We start from the raw sequence: 14,176 nt of genomic DNA, 5'->3' as shown, positions 1-14,176 counted from the left end.
AAAAGGTGGCGGTGCGCCATGTGGAAGCACTGTACTCTGCTATAATTGTTTCAATACTGCTGGTCCAGAGAGCAGTTAAGCATCAGCAACATTGCTGTGGAGTCACATATAGACCACAACAGATAAGGACGGCAGATTTCCTTTCCTAAAGGATATTAGTGAACCAGTTATATTTTCATAATAATCTAACTGTATTTTACAACAATCCAATCATTCTATAATCCCCATGATTACTGGTAGCAGCATTTTAATGACAGAAATATTTAATTAACTGAATTTTAATTCCCCACATGATGTAATGGGACGTGACTTCAGATTTGACAAAGAGCCATCCAGACTTGAAACGTTAGCTCCCTTCTCTCTCCACAGATGCTGTCAGACCTGCTGAAATTGTCCAGCATTTTCTGTTTTTCAGATTTGTGCGACTCCAGATTACTAGTCTATTTTATCATACCCAATGTTGCTCAGTTTTCACAACTGCTGTACAACAAACAACTAGATAATGCAGTATACATACAATGAAATAATGCAGTATAACATACGACGAGATAATGCAGTGTAGCACACAAGATAATGCATGCTGTGTACTTTCCTCTCATGATCACCTGAATATTTGGCTAAAATCCATGTTCTGATTTCACAACCTGGAATTCCAGGATCCTGTTCGGTGACATTAATTGTGTACAAAAGAAAGTCTTTGTTCTCAGGTTGCGTGGGTTGACACAAAAGCCATTGATTCATATGTTGCCTTAGTTTAGGCATGAACTGATCAACAAGGGCTTTCTTGATCTGATCATAGTCTGCCTGATGTCCAGTATTCAGAGTGTGTAAATTATAATTCACAGGGACACACAAGGAGGTCATTCAGCCCTTCAAGCTTGTTCAGCGATATCATGGCTTGGTCTGTGACTTAACTCTATGTACCAACCTTTTTCCATATCCCTTCATATACTTAGTTCACAACAATCTATTAATCCATAAAAAGGTCCACAGGAACCCTACAATGCTGAAGTAGGACATTCAGCCCTTTGCATCTACATTGACCCTCTAAAAGAGCACCCTGCCAGGCCCACTCCCCCACCCTAGCCCTATAACTCCACATTGTTGGCACTAAGGGGTAATTTAGCATGGTCAATTCACCTAACTTTGGACTGTGGGAGGAAACCGGAGGCACCCGGAGTAAACCCATGCAGAATGGGGAGAAAGTGCAAACCCCACACAGTCACCCAAGGCCATACATTTTAAATCTAAGTTTAAAATTAACCCCTTTCTTAAATCACAGTGAGACATGCAAGATTTCCCAATCTAAAGAACCCCAAACCAAGCAAACTGTAAAAGATTAGAATTAGAGCATCTAAGTGGGGTCTCACTTCCTCGCCTGTGGCCGGGCTCCACCTCGGCAACGTCCCTTTCTTCTGGGCTGCCAACCACGTCCAAGGCTATCTGCTTGGCCACAGTGAGGGGCAGCAGTTCCGGCGGTCCCCCTCCTGCCTTCTCATGCTCCCGGCGGTTATACGCGGCCTTCCCCATGACACGTGTGTCAACCACCCCCTCCAACACCACCCTCACCCCCAAAACACCCTCACCCGACATAACCTGCATTCCTACCCTCAACCCCATACCACCCTCACACTGCACCACCTGCACCCCTATCCTCACCCCCATACCACCCTCACACTACACCCACCCCTACACCACCAATGCCCACCCTCACCCCCATCACCCCTCAGCTCGTAGTCTAATAATGCGCCTTGTCTTGTGTCTTACAGGACCTGCTAGAGATTGGGTGGGTCCTTCTGGCGCCCCCGCCCCCATCCAGTGCCACAGCTGGAGCCCCCCCCCCCCCACCGCCCCCCGCCCCCCGCGCCGTGACGCTGAGGTATGCTCAGACACCAGCCCTCTGCCTGAGACTCAGGACACCCCGGAGCTCGGGTCAGACAATGACAGTAATTTTCCATCAGAGCTGAGTCCAACACCCTCCACCATCCCAGAGACACTCACCTCAGTTGGCCATATTACTGAAGAGGCTCCTGAGACACTCTCTAGTGAGCACCACACAGCTGCTCCGGTACTGCAAATGGCAGCAGGAACACCCGAGGGGGTGGTCGGTCGGAGGGCGGTGCGACCCAATGTACTGGCTGCTGTCCAGATGGGACATGAGCTTCTGGACCAGACAGTCCCATTGATTGTGGAGATGCAGGCGCAGAGCCAGGGACTACATGAGGGGTTGTCGGCGAGCATCCAGCACCAGCAGGTGCAGGTGGAGGAGTCCAACAGCATGCAGGAACAGGAGGTGGTGCCGACAATGCATGCCACCCAGGCCAATACCACACGGGTGGCATCCACGGTGGAGGCATTGGGGGTGACGGTTTTTGACTATGGATTAGTGTGTCCAAGGCCTGGGGAATTCTGTGCAGGTGCTGGCAGGGGCCCAGGACAGAGTTGCCGCCTCACAGGTGACCATGATCCAGAGCCACCTGGAAATCGCAGCTGCGCTTCTGAGCGTGGCTCAGTCTCAGCAGCCCATGGTTGGAACGTCGGTGGCATTGCCTATGCGCTGGCCGACATGGCACAGATGCAGAGAGAGCTGGCCCAGTCCCAAAGGGAGATGAGGCAGTCACTGGCTGATGTGACACAGACCCAGAAGGTGATACACAGTCACTGAGTGATGTGGTGCAGTACCAGATGGAGATGGTCGACTCCCTGTGCTCCATGGCTGCAAGTGTGCAGACCCTGGTTGAGACCAGAGCAGGACTCCAGGACTGGCGGCACATGGTGGTGGGGGAGTAGCTCTGCCTGCACCCCTGTCCCATGGAGTAGCCCGGGGATCATCGGGCACCGCGAGGGAGGAGGAGGTGACGGGTCCCGTGCCGGTGACATCTGCAGGGGAGGTGCTGGAACAGCGCAGCACCATGGTCTCCCCCCCCCCCCCCCCCCCCCCCCCCACCCTCCTGTCCCTGGTACATCTGGTGGGCAGCTGGCAGAACAGGGCAACACCACACCACCCAGGAGACCTGGGGCTGGATTCTCCGTACCCCGATGGCGAAATCACATTCGGCGCAGGGAATCGGGACCGGCGCCAGTTCCCCGATTATCCGGGCCCCGAAAAGCAGCGTACTCGGGGAGTATCCCCTACCTGCAGCCATTGCTGGAGGCCCGCCCCGCCATTCTCCGCCCCCGACCGGCCGAAGTCCCGACAGCCTGGACCTAATCTGGTCCTGCCATTCGGGATACTCGGACTCAGTCCGCAGCCGCCATGGTCGGGGGCGGGCCGATCGGAGGGCAGGGGGGCCTCATACGGGACCAGGCTATTTTTGGGCAGGCGGTGCGGATCGGGTGCAAGGCCGGTCAGGGGCACTATATTTTTTTCTTTTTTTAAATATAAATTTAGAGTATCTAATTCTTTTTATCCAATTAAGGGGCAATGTAGCCTGGCCAATCCACCTACCCTGCACATCTTTGGGTTGTGGGGGTGAAACCCATGCAAACACGGGGAAAATGTGCAAACTCCACACAGACAGTGACCCAGAGCCAGGATCGAACCTGGGACCTCAGTGCCGTAAGGCAGCAGGGCTAATCCACTGCCACCGTGCTGCCCTCAGGGGCATTATTTAGGAGGTCCAGCTCCGCGGTCTGAGTCCGCCATGCAGCACGGTGCGGCCGCTGGAGGCCGCCGCCGTGCGCACACGCAGCCTCTGACCTGGAATTGCGGGGGCCCATATCTGCAGCTAAAGTTACTAGATTCACAACGGGTCTCTGCTAGCCCCCTGCAGGGCTATGAATATGTGGCCTTTTCCCACCTGTTTTCTGGTGTGACAAGCCACAGTTTTTACGATGTCGTGGGGCATAGTCCTTGAAACGGAGAATCCAGACTCTGAGCAGCAGCCGGGTCCATCCAGGCCCGGTTGCCCCTGAAGATGCCCGCCAATGGGGACCCCTGTCACAGGGCAGGAGTCACAGCAGGTCATCTCCTCTCTTGCTGGACCATCTGGGGAAACCACCTATGCATTGTGTTAGGGCCCGTAAGGCCAGAAAGTTAGACACCTGTTAAGTTGACATGGGTACAGAGCACAGTTTAGTTACAGGGGCTAGGACACAAATCTATAAAAATTGGTGCAAATGAAACACCTGTTGCCAGCATTACAACCTGCCTCGGTGCTCTGTCAGGTGGGTGTAAGGGGTGGCTGGTATGGGTTGGCCGGCGGAGGGGCTAGGGGTATTGGCAGACGTTGGGGAGGATGGGGGTATGCGGTGTCTTCAGGAGGCCGATGCACCACTCGATCATGCTCCTGGTTGCTGCATGGGCTTTGTTGTAGCGGGACTCTGCGTCCGACTGCAGCCTCTGGATAGGTGTCACCAGCCACGACTGCAGTGGATAACCCCTGTCACCCAGGAGCCAAACCCCCAGCCGGTGGAGTGGGGGGGCGTCTCAGACATGTCAGGAATCGGAGAGTGTGTCAGGATGAAGGTGTCGTGCAGACTGCCCGGGCATCGGGTGCAGACGTGTATGATGCGCAGCTGATGGTCACATATCAGCTGCACGTTCATCGAGCAAAACCCCTTTCGGTTTGTGTAGAGGGGCCTGTTATCTGCATCCCATCGATCACCCCCTGGACCCGGGGCATCCCATCAATGGTGGCAAATTCCGCTGCCCGGGCATCCTGGAGGGCTCGGTCCACATCGAAGAGGATGTATTGAGCCGCCTGGACATATGGGGCCTCTGTGACGACGTGGATGCACCTGTGCACCGAGCTCTGTGAGGTCCCGGAACGGATCTCCACTCCCGGTGCCTGGAAGGACCCCGTGGCGTAGACGTTCAGGGTGATCGTCACCCTGAATGCCACCGGGAGCGGGTATCCTCCTGCATATCTCCACGGTGCCAGGTGTGCCATCATCTGACAGATATGTCAAACAGTCTCTGCTCAGCCGGAGTCTTCAATGGCATGCCCGGCTAGCAGGTTCTCGAATGACAAGCGGTGCCAGTACACACAATGCCTCATGTGGCACCTCCTTGGCACCTCTTCCTCGGCCTGTTGGTGGCTTGCTCTCCATCCTGGGTGTCTGGCACCTGCCCCTCTGTGGCACGCTCTGCTGCTGCCTGCTCCGCTGCTGCCCACGCCACTGCTGCAGCTTCTCCTCCTCCTCTCACAGCACCAGGTTGTACAGCCACAGGTCATCCCCCAGTGCTGCGGTGACTAGGAGGAAGGCCACCATTGCTGGTTGAATTTCAATATCCATTTTCTGCAGGGAGTGAAATGCCGACATGTTAGCATGGTGCGTACCCCCGTGCCCAAGCATGTCCACCGGGCTACATGGTGGCCAGTGACACTGCATTCTTTTCCCCCGCATGTCCCTCCCCCCAACCCCATCCCCGCACCCCTGGCCCCATCGTTGGCACTGTGGGTGCCTCTGACCCTGGTACCCGTCCCTGATGCCAGGGGTACCATCCGCTGACACTGCCCTCACCAGCAGTATGCACCGTAGCCCCCGTAGGGGCTACCGTGGGTGGGCTACCGGTGGGTGGTGGCTGGGGGTGCTGTGGCGGGGGGCCTGCAGTGGGAGGGTGGGGTGTGAGGGTGGGTGTTGGGGGCACCCATACGGCCGGTGTTAGATAGGACCTCATCGGAAGAAATGTTTTAGGACTGGACTGGAAGCAAATCATCCTCTCTCTCGGGGGACTGCCGAAGAAGAACATCCTAAACAGTCTTTACAGTATTAATCATCCAAAAAGTCTAATCATCTTAAAGAATCTATGCAGCAAGACAGTTCTTGCAGCAAGATTAATTTCTTTATTTAAATTATTGTGTGAGGGTTGTTTATTTAAGAATGATTTTCAACGACTGAAAGGAGTCCTCCACATCTCACAATCAAACAGCCTTTATGTTATTGAGAATCATTTTTTCAGGAATCCCCAGTGGGGCTGGATTCTCCGTCCCGCCGTGCCCCATTTCTGCTTCACCCCGCCGGCGGGATGCTCCGTTACGCTGGCTGGTCAATGGGGTTTCCCATTGTGGGGCAGCCCCACGCCGACGGGAAACCCCCGGGCTGCCGGCAAAATGGAGCATCCCGCCGGCGAAGAACCCAGAGACATTTTCCTCTTCTTAAAATTTCAGTTTTCATCTGCATTTGGCTTCAATCATGTTTTGCTCCTCTTCCTAAACGGGTTTCTCATTCCATCCCCAGTGCTGGCGTATTAAAGGGACGATGTCCTTGTAAGGCCATGAGTAAAATCATTGTAAGGACATCCTTTGCAGCTGCATTTACAATTTTATAATCTGTAGCTTACAAAGCAAATATTCCTTTGTCATCACAGAAGCTTCACTGAACCATAGCAAGAAACATAAACCCAAGGGTGTTTCAATCATCGAGTCATTAAAGCTTTAGCATCAAATTCAACTTCGCGGTACTGTCAAATTTAGTCTTTTCCCCATGATAATATCACCAGACATAAGCAATAGGAGCAGGAGTAAGACTTTTGGCCCCAAGGGCAGCATGGTAGCACAGTGATTTGCTTCACAGCTCCAGGGTCCCAGGTTCGATTCCCGCCTTGCATCATTGTGTGTGAGGAATCTGCACGTTCTCCCCTTGTCTGCGTGGGTTTCCTCCGGGTGCTCCACTTTCCTCCCACAGTCCAAAGGTGTGCCGCTTAGGTGGATTGGCCACGCTAAATTGCCCTTGGTGTCCATAAAAAAAGGTTAGGTGGGGTTACTGGGTTACAGGGATAGAGTGGAAGTGTGGGGTTAAAGAGGGTGCTCTTTCCAAGAGCCGGTGCAGACTCGATGGGTTGAATGGCCTCCTTCTTAACTGCAAATCCTAATTCTCTAGAGCTTACTCCAACTTTCACCAAGATCATTGCTGATCAAATCCACCTTCCTGCCCTCTCTCCCTTGCCCCTTGATTCCCTTTGTATACAAACATTTCCCAGTTTCAATCTTGAAAACAGTCAACGATGGAGCAACACACATCCCTCTGGAGTAAAGAATTCCAGAGACACGCAATTCTGAGTAAAGAAATTTCACCTCAGCCACAGTCCCAACTGCTGAGGCGCAATGCTGAGACTGTTACCTCATTCCCCAGACAGACGCAGCACGCTCCTTCCATCCACCCTATCAGACCCCTTTACAATTTTATTCGATGTCAGCAGCACACAGTCTCTAAAGGGGTGTATTCTAAACCTAACAGGCACTGAAAACAGGGGCTAAAACCGTTTTGGTTTTAAAATAGAATGAACAAGGCTGGCTCTTTATATTTATGTCATGGAGGGATCAATAATCGGATGTTGAGAGCATTGCTTTCAAGAGTCCAGTATTATCAACCACTGCAAATGACTGAGGGACTGAGTCTTATCTAGGGAGATGCTGCTACTGACTGGGGGAGTGCGCGATGCACAGGGACATGCTGCTAATGACTGGGGGAATGAGCGATGCACAGGGAGATGCTGCTAATGGCTGGGGGAGTGAGCGATGCACAGGGAGATGCTGCTAATGATTGGGGGAGTGAGCGATGCACAGCGAGATGCTGCTAATGACTGGGGGAGTGAGCGATGCACAGGGAGATGCTGCTAATGACTGGGGGAGTGAGAAGTGCGCAGGGAGATGCTGCCAATGACTGGGGGAGAGAGCGGTGCACAGGGAGACGCTGCTAATGACTGGGGGAGTGAGCGATGCACAAGGAGATGCTGCTAATTACTGGGGGAGTGAGCGATGCACAGGGAGATGCTGCTAATGATTGGGGGAGTGAGCGATGCACAGGGAGATGCTGCTAATGACTGGGGGAGTGAGCGGTGCACAGGGAGATGCTGCTAATGACTGGGGGAGTGAGCGATGCACAGGGAGATGCTGCTAATGACTGGGGGAGAGAGCAATGCACAGGGAGATGCTGCTAATTACTGGGGGAGTGAGCGGTTCACAGGAAGATGCTGCTAATGACTGGGGGAGAGAGCAATGCACAGGGAGATGCTGCTAATGACTTGGGGGGAGAGCAGTGCACAGGGAGATGCTGCTAATGACTGGGGGAGTGAGCGGTGCACAGGGAGATGCTGCTAATGACTGGGGGAGTAAGCGGTGCACAGGGAGATGCTGCTAATGACTGGGGGAGAGAGCAATGCACAGGGAGATGCTGCTAATGACTGGGGGAGTGAGCGATGCACAGGGAGATACTTCTACTGACTGGGGGACTGCGCGATGCACAGGGAGACGCTGCTAATGACTGGGGGAGTGAGTGATGCACAGGGAGATGCTGCTACTGACTGGGGAGTGAGCGATGCACAGGGAGATGCTGCTAATGACTGGGGGAGTGAGCGATGCACAGGGAGATGCTGCTAATGACTGGGGGAGGGTGCGGTGCACATGGAGATGCTGCTAATGACTGGGGGAGTGAGCGATGCACAGGGAGATGCTGCTAATGGCTGGGGGAGAGAGCAATGCACAGGGAGATGCTGCTAATGACTTGGGGGGAGAGCGGTGCACAGGGAGATACTGCTAATGACTGGGGGAGTGAGCGGTGCACAGGGAGATGCTGCTAATGACTGGGGGAGTAAGCGGTGCACAGGGAGATGCTGCTAATGACTGGGGGAGAGAGCGATGCACAGGGAGATGCTGCTAATGACTGAGGGAGAGTGCGATGCACAGGGAGATACTTCTACTGACTGGGGGACTGCGCGATGCACAGGGAGATGCTGCTAATGACTGGGGGAGAGAGCGATGCACAGGGAAATGCTGCTACTGACTGGGGGATTGGGCGGTGCACAGGGAGATGCTGCTAATGACTGGGGGAGTGAGCGGTGCACAGGGAGATACTTCTACTGACTGGGGGACTTCGCGATGCACAGCGAGACGCTGCTAATGACTGGGGGAGTCAGCGATGCACAGGGAGATGCTTCTAATGACTGGGGGAGTGAGCGATGCACAGCGAGACGCTGCTACTGACTGGTGGAGTGAGCGATGCACAGGGAGATGCTGCTAATGACTGGGGGAGTGAGCGATGCACAGCGAGATGCTGCTACTGACTGGGGGAGTGAGCGATGCACAGGGAGATGCTGCTAATGACTGGGGGAGAGAGCAATGCACAGGGAGATACTTCTACTGACTGGGGGACTGCGCGATGCACAGGGAGATGCTGCTAATGACTGGGGGAGAGAGCGATGCACAGGGAGACGCTGCTACTGACTGGGGGAGTGAGCAATGCACAGGGAGATGCTGCTAATGACTGGGGGAGAGAGCGATGCACAGGGAGACGCTGCTACTGACTGGGGGAGTGAGCAATGCACAGGGAGATGCTTCTACTGACTGGGGAACTGCGCGATGCACAGGGAGATGCTGCTAATGACTTGGGGGGAGAGCGGTGCACAGGGAGATACTGCTAATGACTGGGGGAGTGAGCGGTGCACAGGGAGATGCTGCTAATGACTGGGGGAGTAAGCGGTGCACAGGGAGATGCTGCTAATGACTGGGGGAGAGAGCGATGCACAGCGAGGTGCTGCTACTGACTGGGGGAGTGAGCGATGCACAGGGAGATACTTCTACTGACTGGGGGAGAGAGCGATGCACAGGGAGATACTTCTACTGACTGGGGGACTTCGCGATGCACAGGGAGACGCTGCTAATGACTGGGGGAGTCAGCGATGCACAGGGAGATGCTGCTAATGACTGGGGGAGTGAGCGATGCACAGGGAGATGCTGCTAATGACTGGGGGAGTGAGCGATGCACAGCGAGATGCTGCTACTGACTGGGGGAGTGAGCGATGCACAGGGAGATGCTGCTAATGACTGGGGGAGGGTGCGGTGCACATGGAGATGCTGCTAATGACTGGGGGAGTGAGCGATGCACAGGGAGATGCTGCTAATGACTGGGGGAGAGAGCAATGCACAGGGAGATACTTCTACTGACTGGGGGACTGCGCGATGCACAGGGAGATGCTGCTAATGACTGGGGGAGAGAGCGATGCACAGGGAGATACTTCTACTGACTGGGGGACTTCGCGATGCACAGGGAGACGCTGCTAATGACTGGGGGAGTGAGCGATGCACAGGGAGATGCTGCTAATGACTGGGGGAGTGAGCGATGCACAGGGAGATGCTGCTAATGGCTGGGGGAGTGAGCAATGCACAGGGAGATACTTCTACTGACTGGGGGACTGCGCGATGCACAGGGAGATGCTGCTAATGACTGGGGGAGAGAGCGATGCACAGGGAGATACTTCTACTGACTGGGGGACTTCGCGATGCACAGGGAGACGCTGCTAATGACTGGGGGAGTGAGCGATGCACAGGGAGATGCTGCTAATGACTGGGGGAGTGAGCGATGCACAGGGAGATGCTGCTAATGGCTGGGGGAGTGAGCAATGCACAGGGAGATGCTGCTAATGACTGGGGGAGAGAGCGATGCACAGGGAGATGCTGCTACTGACTGGGGGAGTGAGCGATGCACAGGGAGATGCTGTTAATGACTGGGGGAGTGAGCGATGCACAGGGAGATGCTGCTAATGACTGGGGGAGTAAGCGATGCACAGCGAGATGCTGCTACTGACTGGGGGAGTTAGCGATGCACAGGGAGATGCTTCTAATGACTGGGGGAGTGAGCGATGCACAGGGAGATGCTGCTAATGGCTGGGGGAGTGAGCGATGCACAGGGAGATGTTGCTAATGGCTGGGGGAGTGAGCGATGCACAGGGAGATGCTGCTAATGACTGGGGGAGAGAGCGATGCACAGGGAGATGCTGCTAATGACTGGGGGAGTGAGCGATGCACAGGGAGATGCTGCTAATGACTGGGGGAGGGAGCGATGCACAGGGAGATGCTGCTAATGACTGGGGGAGGGAGCGATGCACAGGGAGATGCTGCTAATGACTGGGGGAGAGAGCGATGCACAGCGAGATGCTGCTACTGACTGGGGGAGTGAGCGATGCACAGGGAGATGCTGCTAATGACTGGGGGAGTGAGCGATGCACAGGCAGATGCTACTAATGACTGGGGGAGTAAGCGGTGCACAGGGAGATCCTGCTAATGACTGGGGGACTGCGCGATGCACAGGGAGATGCTGCTAATGACTGGGGGAGAGAGCGATGCACAGGGAGATACTTCTACTGACTGGGGGACTTCGCGATGCACAGGGATACGCTGCTAATGACTGGGGGAGTGAGCGATGCACAGGGAGATGCTGCTAATGACTGGGGGAGTGAGCGATGCACAGGGAGATGCTGCTAATGGCTGGGGGAGTGAGCAATGCACAGGGAGATGCTGCTAATGACTGGGGGAGAGAGTGATGCACAGGGAGATGCTGCTACTGACTGGGGGAGTGAGCGATGCACAGGGAGATGCTGTTAATGACTGGGGGAGTGAGCGATGCACAGGGAGATGCTGCTAATGACTGGGGGAGTGAGCGATGCACAGCGAGATGCTGCTACTGACTGGGGGAGTGAGCGATGCACAGGGAGATGCTTCTAATGACTGGGGGAGTGAGCGATGCACAGGGAGATGCTGCTAATGGCTGGGGGAGTGAGCGATGCACAGGGAGATGTTGCTAATGGCTGGGGGAGTGAGCGATGCACAGGGAGATGCTGCTAATGACTGGGGGAGAGAGCGATGCACAGGGAGATGCTGCTAATGACTGGGGGAGTGAGCGATGCACAGGGAGATGCTGCTAATGACTGGGGGAGTGAGCGATGCACAGGGAAATGCTGCTAATGACTGGGGGAGTGAGCGATGCACAGCGAGGTGCTGCTACTGACTGGGGGAGTGAGCGATGCACAGGGAGATGCTGCTAATGACTGGGGGAGTGAGCGATGCACAGCGAGATGGTGCTACTGACTGGGGGAGTGAGCGATGCACAGGGAGATGCTGCTAATGACTGGGGGAGTGAGCGATGCACAGGGAGATGCTGCTAATGACTGGGGGAGTGAGCGGTGCACAGGGAGATGCTGCTAATGACTGGGGGATTGAGCGGTGCACAGGGAGATGCTGCTAATGACTGGGGGAGTGAGCGATGCACAGGGAGATGCTGCTAATGACTGGGGGAGAGAGCAATGCACAGGGAGATGCTGCTAATTACTGGGGGAGTGAGCGGTGCACAGGAAGATGCTGCTAATGACTGGTGGAGAGAGCAATGCACAGGGAGATGCTGCTAATGACTTGGGGGGAGAGCGGTGCACAGGGAGATGCTGCTAATGACTGGGGGAGAGAGCAATGCATAGGGAGATGCTGCTAATTACTGGGGGAGTGAGCGGTGCACAGGAAGATGCTGCTAATGACTGGTGGAGAGAGCAATGCACAGGGAGATGCTGCTAATGACTGGGGGAGTAAGCGGTGCACAGGGAGATGCTGCTAATGACTGGGGGAGAGAGCGATGCACAGGGAGATGCTGCTAATGACTGGGTGAGAGAGCGATGCACAGGGAGATACTTCTACTGACTGGGGGACTGCGCGATGCACAGGGAGATGCTGCTAATGACTGGGGGAGTGAGCGATGCACAGGGAGATGCTGCTAATGACTGGGGGAGTGAGCGATGCACAGGGAGATGCTGCTAATGACTGGGGGAGTGAGCGATGCACAGGGAGATGCTGCTAATGACTGGGGGAGTGAGCAATGCACAGGGAGATGCTGCTAATGACTGGGGGAGTGAGCGATGCACAGGGTGATGCTGCTAATAACTGGGGGAGTGAGCGGTGCACAGGGAGATGCTGTTAATGACTGGGGGAGTGAGCGGTGCACAGGGAGATTCTGCTAATGACTGGGGGAGTGAGCGATGCACAGGGAGATGCTGTTAATGACTGGGGGAGTGAGCGATGCACAGGGAGATGCTGCTAATGACTGGGGGAGTGAGCGATGCACAGGGAGATGCTTCTACTGACTGGGGGACTGCGCGGTGCACAGGGAGATGCTGCTAATGACTGGGGGAGTGAGCGGTGCACCGGGAGATTCTGCTAATGACTGGGGGAGTGAGCGATGCACAGGGAGATGCTTCTACTGACTGGGGGACTGCGCGGTGCACAGGGAGATGCTGCTAATGACTGGGGGAGAGAGCGGTGCACAGGGAGATGCTGCTAATGGATGGCGGGGGACCACGCCATCCATATCTACAATTCGCTTACGTTCGCCGATGGCGAAGACAAAACAAAATTCAAAACAGTCCTGCTGAAGTTCGACAGCCACTGCGACATTGAGGTGAATGAAAGCTTTGAACGGTACATCTTCCAGCAGAGGCTTCAGGATAAGGATGAACCTTTTGAGTCCTTCTTGACCCGTCTCCGCATCCTAGCGCTGTCATGTAACTATGACGGCTGATTCCATGATCTGGGATCAGATCGTTCTCGGGGTCCACTCCGGCTCCCTTCGGCAGCAGCTCCTTAAAATCAAACAGTTGACCCTCTCTGTCGGTATCGAGATGTGCGTTGTCCATGAGCATTCCAAGAATCGTTACTCCCACATCAGGGTGGCAGAAACTGCAAAGCTGGCCTCCACGAGGCGGAACGGGTGCAGGCCATTGCACAGATGCAGGGCCTGAGCATCGAGGAGAGTGGCCGCTTCGTGCGATTTTCTCAGATCCCTGCACATGCGCTCCACGACCGAGTGGACGACAAGATTGAAAAATCGACTGCGCAGGTGCGTACGTCGGCCGACCACACTGTACATGCGCGATGGCGCACGGATCGCACTGACGTCAGCGTCATGACGTGTCCGAATTGTGGCTCCGCCCATTTAAAGCGGCAATGTCCGGCAAGAGGACGCCGATGTCTTCAGTGTGGCAAGCGTGGCCACTACGCAGCCCTCTGCAGATCCGCTCCACCGCTCAGCAGCCAGCGATCCCAGCTGCGGCGCAGAAGTATCCGTTCAATACAACAAGGCATGCCAGATTCTGATCCCGACAGCCCAACGGACCCTGATGCTGACTGCCTCAAGTCTCCATATCGAGTGGGCATCATAACCACACAAGAGCTGGCCTCCACCACACCTGCGCAACGCTTCTCGATCTTCAGTGTGGATCCCGACGACGAGTGGTGTGCTGTCCTCACAGTTAACAAGGCTCGCATCCGATTTAAACTGGACACCGGCGCATCTGCGTACCTCATCTCACAATCTGACCTCGACACCATCCAGGCCCGACCAAGCATTCTTCCACCGGCCTGCCAGCTCCTTGACTACAATCGCAATGCCATAGCTGCCAGTGGCTCGTGTCAAC

The sequence above is a fragment of the Scyliorhinus torazame genome, chromosome 1 (genome assembly GCF_047496885.1).
Source record: "Scyliorhinus torazame isolate Kashiwa2021f chromosome 1, sScyTor2.1, whole genome shotgun sequence".
Lineage (NCBI taxonomy): Eukaryota > Metazoa > Chordata > Chondrichthyes > Carcharhiniformes > Scyliorhinidae > Scyliorhinus > Scyliorhinus torazame.
Note: the sequence above shows the minus strand (reverse complement) of the source record.